The sequence below is a fragment of the Prunus mume genome, linkage group LG3, assembly GCF_029339155.1.
Source record: "Prunus mume cultivar Tortuosa linkage group LG3, ASM2933915v1, whole genome shotgun sequence".
NCBI classification, from domain to species: domain Eukaryota; kingdom Viridiplantae; phylum Streptophyta; class Magnoliopsida; order Rosales; family Rosaceae; genus Prunus; species Prunus mume.
The window spans coordinates 12204288-12210287 of record NC_142700.1 but is presented as its reverse complement, the minus strand read 5'-3'; the positions used below and the strand labels follow the sequence as shown (position 1 = coordinate 12210287).

At 37.8% G+C, this 6000-nt stretch overlaps 1 pseudogene; it reads left to right on the top strand.

Annotated features, from left to right (window-relative positions):
• Positions 1-2657: 2657 nt before the first annotated feature.
• On the top strand, positions 2658-3891 carry LOC103326134 (aspartyl protease family protein At5g10770 pseudogene; annotated as a pseudogene).
• The last annotated feature ends 2109 nt before the right edge of the window (positions 3892-6000 follow it).

Here is a 6000-nt window from a genome sequence, read left to right as displayed (position 1 = left end):
GAAACCATACTCTTGAAGAAATCAATCTTGAATCTGACCTAAATGTATATGAGAATGTGTTTGTTCTAGCTAGATACAAATTTCACATTTCAAAAGCAGTTTTCAAAAATCAATTTAGAAAACTCATAGATGAAAATGGGGGTTTTCTCTCGAGGAAGAAGAAGAAGCAAAAGGATAAAGAAACCTTTTCAAAACCTCACCTCAAAATTGACGGCAGCCTAATGAGGACTCATTTGGTTTTTACCCAAAAATTCCTAGGTCATAATAGTACACATGACAGCTGATAAATTCGTAGAATGAGACAAAAAAGTTTGGTAGGATCCAGCTGAAAAATTACTGATGCAAAAGATGACTAGTCATACGAAAACAAGATGATGACTAGTTATAATCTTAAGAAATCTAATGAATGCAATCTGATACAATGCACAAATTACATTTGCCAATATGATTGATCTTCCATAAGATAACAGCCAGATAAGAACACTTATTGCAACTATTCTTAATCTAAACTTGAGCTTGGGTAATTACAATGTATGTACTATTACAATATTGTCAAGGGAAGCCAAAAGAAAAACTAAGATGCATACACTTACAGAGCGTCGGCTTCTTGCTCAGAGTTCCAAATGTCTTCCAGTGTGTATAGTAATTTTGATCCATTTGGGAATACCGGCTCCTTACAACTTATCACACTTGAAATATATTAGATAAAAGAACAATTTGTTATCATCAAAATATGCACAACAATATTAAAAACTGTAAGGCTAACATATTCAACTAAAAATTAATTTGATAATGGATGGAGGTGCTCATGATAATACAATATTATCAAAAATATCAGTTGTGTACAATGCTCACCACACACCCACACAAGGGCGGAGCTATTTATAGGCCTAAGATGGTCTGACCCCCTACCATCTTCTCACCTTTTTTACTGAATAAAGAGTATTGTATAGATTACACAAAAAATCCCATAGTTTTAAGCTTGTGGCCCCCCCAAATATCAAACTTTACCTCTGCCACTGCACCCACAGTTGTTAATGTTGCTAGTCATGTTGCATGATTAGTGGGAATATGCTATGTTAACTCTTGGTCAAGGTGCATAATGGGTGAAATGTAAGAACTAATAATTACCCACTCTCTCCAATTATCTTATAAAATCTAAAGAGTATGCTTAATTATAGGAGCAACATAGCTAATTTTGAGGGAAAGCTTATCAGTCATGAAAACTCTTAATATTTCCACCTCCTGCTTCCTCAAGTATTTCATTCGTTGCTTTCTTCTTCTATGCCTGATCTATTCCCTTCGGAAATTGGCATTTCCTTGGCAGAAAGAGACATTAAAACTGGCCTTGCTGTTCAACATATTCATAAAGTTGAAGTCAAGTCTCTGCTACCAGAAACCACCTGCAGCCCCTCCACCAAAGGTTATTCACATAAGTATGAAATGCCCTTACCTCTATGTGTATGTAGTCGTTAGAAGTAATGGAAAAGTAGATTGTCATCTTTCCATAACGAAAAGGCAATCTTTCCAGATGATGAAAATTTTAAAAATTTTGATTTTTCTTTTTCCGTTGATTTTTAGTAGCATATACTCAATGAAATGACTTTTTAAATTATCGCGACAAGGGTTTTATTTAAAGATAACAACTAACTAGCAATTGGTGGCAGAGGTGGATTAGACCAGTTCGTCACGATAGTGATCTTGTCCCCATGCACTCAAGTTCGAATCTCCCCTTCTGGTAGATTAGATTAATAGAGTAATTTAGATTATTGCTTTTATCTATTTTTTTTTTAAAACTACAATTGATAAAAGCTTGAGAAAAAAAAGTCATAATCTTATATATTTTGGTTCATGAAATATGTGCTAATTTTAATCTAAATCATAAACTGTTATAAACTTGAAAGAAAAACTAATAATAATTTCCTTGAGGACCTCATGAGTAATGTTTTATATGTGAAATTAATTATGAATATTTGACCATTTGAATTCAGAATCACCTATTTCAATCCAAGTGAGGAGAATAAAGCATCAGCACTAAAAGTAGTTGTAACGTCCCACATCGATCAACGGAGAATGGGTGATATGCCTTATATGTACATGCCCACTTCCATCTAGCACAAGGCCTTTTGGGAGCTCACTGCTTCAGAGTCATGGGAACTCCGGAGTTAAGCGAGTTGGGGCTAGAGCAATCCCAGGATGGGTGACCTACTAGGAAGTTGCTCATGAGCTCCTAGAAACAAAACCGTGAGGGCAGAGAGGGGGACCCAAAGCGAACAATATCGTGCTACGGCGGAGCCGATCCCGGATGTGACAATTTGAATCAAAGTCACCTGCCGTGTGGTGCGAGTGTGCCGACGAGGACATCGAGCCCCTAAGGGGGGTGGATTGTAACATTCCACATCGACCAAGAGAGAGGGGGTGATGTGTCTTATATGTACATACCCACCACCATCTAACACGAGCCTTTTGAGAGCTCACTGGCTTCGGAGTCATGAGAACTTCGGGTTAGCGAGTTGGGGCTAGAGCAATCTCAGGATGAGTGACCCACTGGGAAGTTGCTCGTGAGCTCGATCCTAGAAACAAAACCGTGAGGGCAGAGAGGGGGGCCCAAAGTGGACAATATCATGCTATGGCAGAGCCGATCCCGGGATGTGACGATGGTACACAAACATGGCCTTTGCTCCGAACTCAACCAAATACACAGAGAAAATACTCCCAATCATACTCAAGTCCTCGACCGAGACCAAGCCCAGGTCAAATCAATCCACTCTCGGCTTGGTTCAAAGAAAATGAACAGCGACGATGCCACCACAATGCCAGTCAATTCCAGTGACATAGTGAGTTCTGGGGACTACATTGTGACTGGGGGCCTAGGCACACCTCAGAAGCAACTTTCGCTCATATTTGACACAGGAAGCGACCTCTCCTGGACTCAATGTCGGCCATGCATTGGATCTTGCTACAAACAAATGGAGCCCCTCTTTGACCCTTCCATCTCCACTTCATATGTCAATATTTCCTGTAAATCCAATGTCTGCTCTCAGCTCACTACAGTCACACACAAAATACCTCGTTGCTCAACTGATAACTCTACGTGTATATACGACATGCAATATGGAGACAAATCATTCTCTGTTGGATTTTTCGGCAAAGAAAGGCTCACCTTAACTCTAACTGAGGTGTTCGATGAGTTCCTCTCTGGATGCGGCCAAATCAACCAAGGCAACTTTGGGAGCTCCGCCGGGTTTCTTGGACTTGGGCGCCACAACATCTCCTTCGTCCAACAAACTGCAAACAAGTATGGCCGCATTTTCTCTTATTGTCTACCTCCACTTCAAGCTCCACCAGTTACCTTGGTTTCGGCAACACCGCAGAGCTTTTAAGCACGTAAAGTTCACGCCCCTCACCACTGTCTCTCAAGACCCATCTTTTTATGGCCTCAACCTGGTCAATATCAGTGTTGGTGGACATAAATTGTGGATTTCACCTTCGGTTTTCTTATCTTCTGGGACCATCATTGACACGGGGAAGGTCATAACCCGCTTGCCTGCGGCGGCTTACAGCGCTTTGCGGGATGTGTTTCGTCAAGCGATGACAAAATATCCGTTAACTCAGGCGCTTTCGGTACTGGATACATGTTATGATCTTAATAGTTATGTGACAGTGAAGTATCCACACATTGCGTTTTACTTTCAGGGAGGGCTGAAGTTGAAGTTGGATGCTACGGGTATATTTTACTCATCCAGTGCTCCCCAGGTTTGCTTGGCCTTTGCTGGAAATGATGCTAATAATAAATTTGCAGTACTTGGGAATGTTCAGCAGAAGACGTTCGAGGTTGTGTATGACGTTGCTGGGGGGAGGGTTGGATTTGCCCGTGGAGGTTGCCTTTGAGAACGCATGCATGCAACAAGCTCGCTCCCCGAACTATGTACAACTCTAATGGCAATATAGAACTACAATATGCGAGACTAGTGAACAATGATTTCACTCATAAATAAGGAAGTTATTGTAAAGAGACATTCTCACATGTTTCTACAAATAACTCAATTAGAATCGTTATGATATTAAGAGCTCATTATGTTTACATTAAATCAATGTGAAAACAACATATCGAATGGGTCTTTAAAAGAGAATTCTAGCTACATGGATGCGCCCAAAGGCTTCTCATCAATGAAAAGGAACCCACGGGTAAACGACATGGATTATATTTCTTGGATCTAAGGTATATTATTAATACTTAAATACATTATTATAATATAAGTGAATTTGTAACATCACGTGGCGGTGTGATAGTCCCGTTGAAAAACTTCTCATTTGGCACCACTTCCTGAGGTATTAGATATTCATTTCTCCATCTATACAATTATTTAAGAGAACCTACATTTTGTTTTATTTATCTGGTCTTTCAACCCCGTTTAGAAACTAAAGATTACTGGGGCAGTGCAAAAGGGACTTGAATTCTTGGATTTTCATTACCCTATGGCATTTTCAATATTCATCTTGTGAATAGGTTTCTAGAGATGATTTGCAGCTTTGTCTGGACTTCAGGAAAGTGCTGCCACTTCTCCTGCTAGCCATCATGATTCATGTTGGAGCAGTAAGTTTTGTTCCAATATTTTGATCACCATTTTATTTTTGGTTAATTTTATATTTCATAAGGTTGCTTGCTGCAGAATGTGGTGGTGGTGATGGTTCACAAAGTTCAGATCAAGAACTTGCTTTGTCGAGAGCTGTCGATGCTATGGCCCTTAGCACCCTTAGCATGGACAAGGATTTAGAGTCTTCCCAATCTAAGAAAGAAAGCATCGTGAAAATAGGAAAATGAATGCCGGGTGAAACAAAACATTGAAGCAACAGATGAGCATTTGGAAAGTCCGCTGAAGAAATACAAACCACGAGAGAGGAGTGGAAAAAAGTGCTTTGTACGCGCAAAAACGGAAATTTTAATGCCTCCATGTATGAGAAAGTATTTAAAGTTTATTGTCATGATCATGCATACCCCACATATATTACTGTTGACCCATTTAAGGTTCAATAATCCTTTTATATTTGTATTTTTTTTCAATAGAACATTACTGAAAAGGATAGAATGATATATATGCTCTGAAGGAGACAAAAATAACCTAACCCTTAAAAGAGAAGCTAACATAGAGCGGTTTGTTACGAAGAAAAAAAAAACATAAAAGAGTTTGTAGCTCAAGTGATTAAGAACATTTATCGATGCATTAGGTTCCACTACCCTCCCTCGGTATTGCTTATAAAAAAAATTCTTAATAATAACAACATAGAGAAAGTAAAATACACAAAATCATCAAGTAAACTTGTAGCTTAGACATGTCAATGGATCATATTTTGATATGATTTCAGTGTAATTAATAGGAAATGGATTGGACTTCTCAATCCAATAATCCGAATTTGATAATTCAATTATAAATGGATCCAGATATGGATTATAGTTGATCCGATCCCATAATAATTCGATTCGACTTAGTATCAAGTATAATTTAGTTTTTTTTATGCTTTATATTAATATTTTATATGGATAAATGAGTCATTTTAGTTTTATATGCACTAAGAATACACTTAAAATATCAAAGTTTGATATAAAAAGTAGATAAATACAATAAATACTAATGAAATTTTGATTTTTTGTACATCTCAAAATAAATTTGATAATAATATGATTCAATTTGAATTCAATGCGTAAAGAATATGGATTGATAAGTACAATCTGATAGTATGAATACGATCCAAATCCATAATCCGATTATAAATGAATTCGAATTTAAATTCAAATATATCTTATCCAAAGCGGACCAGTTTACGGTCCTAGCTAGGATCCTCGAAAGATCCTGCGAAGTTATCAACACTTAATGTTGGAAGAAGTCCAACTAATTAATTAATTTACTATGACCATCCAATACACAATTGCCATTATTGCAAACTCATCATACTATAATCATCATTACAAAAAGAGAAATTGGCAAATGAACAACCAAT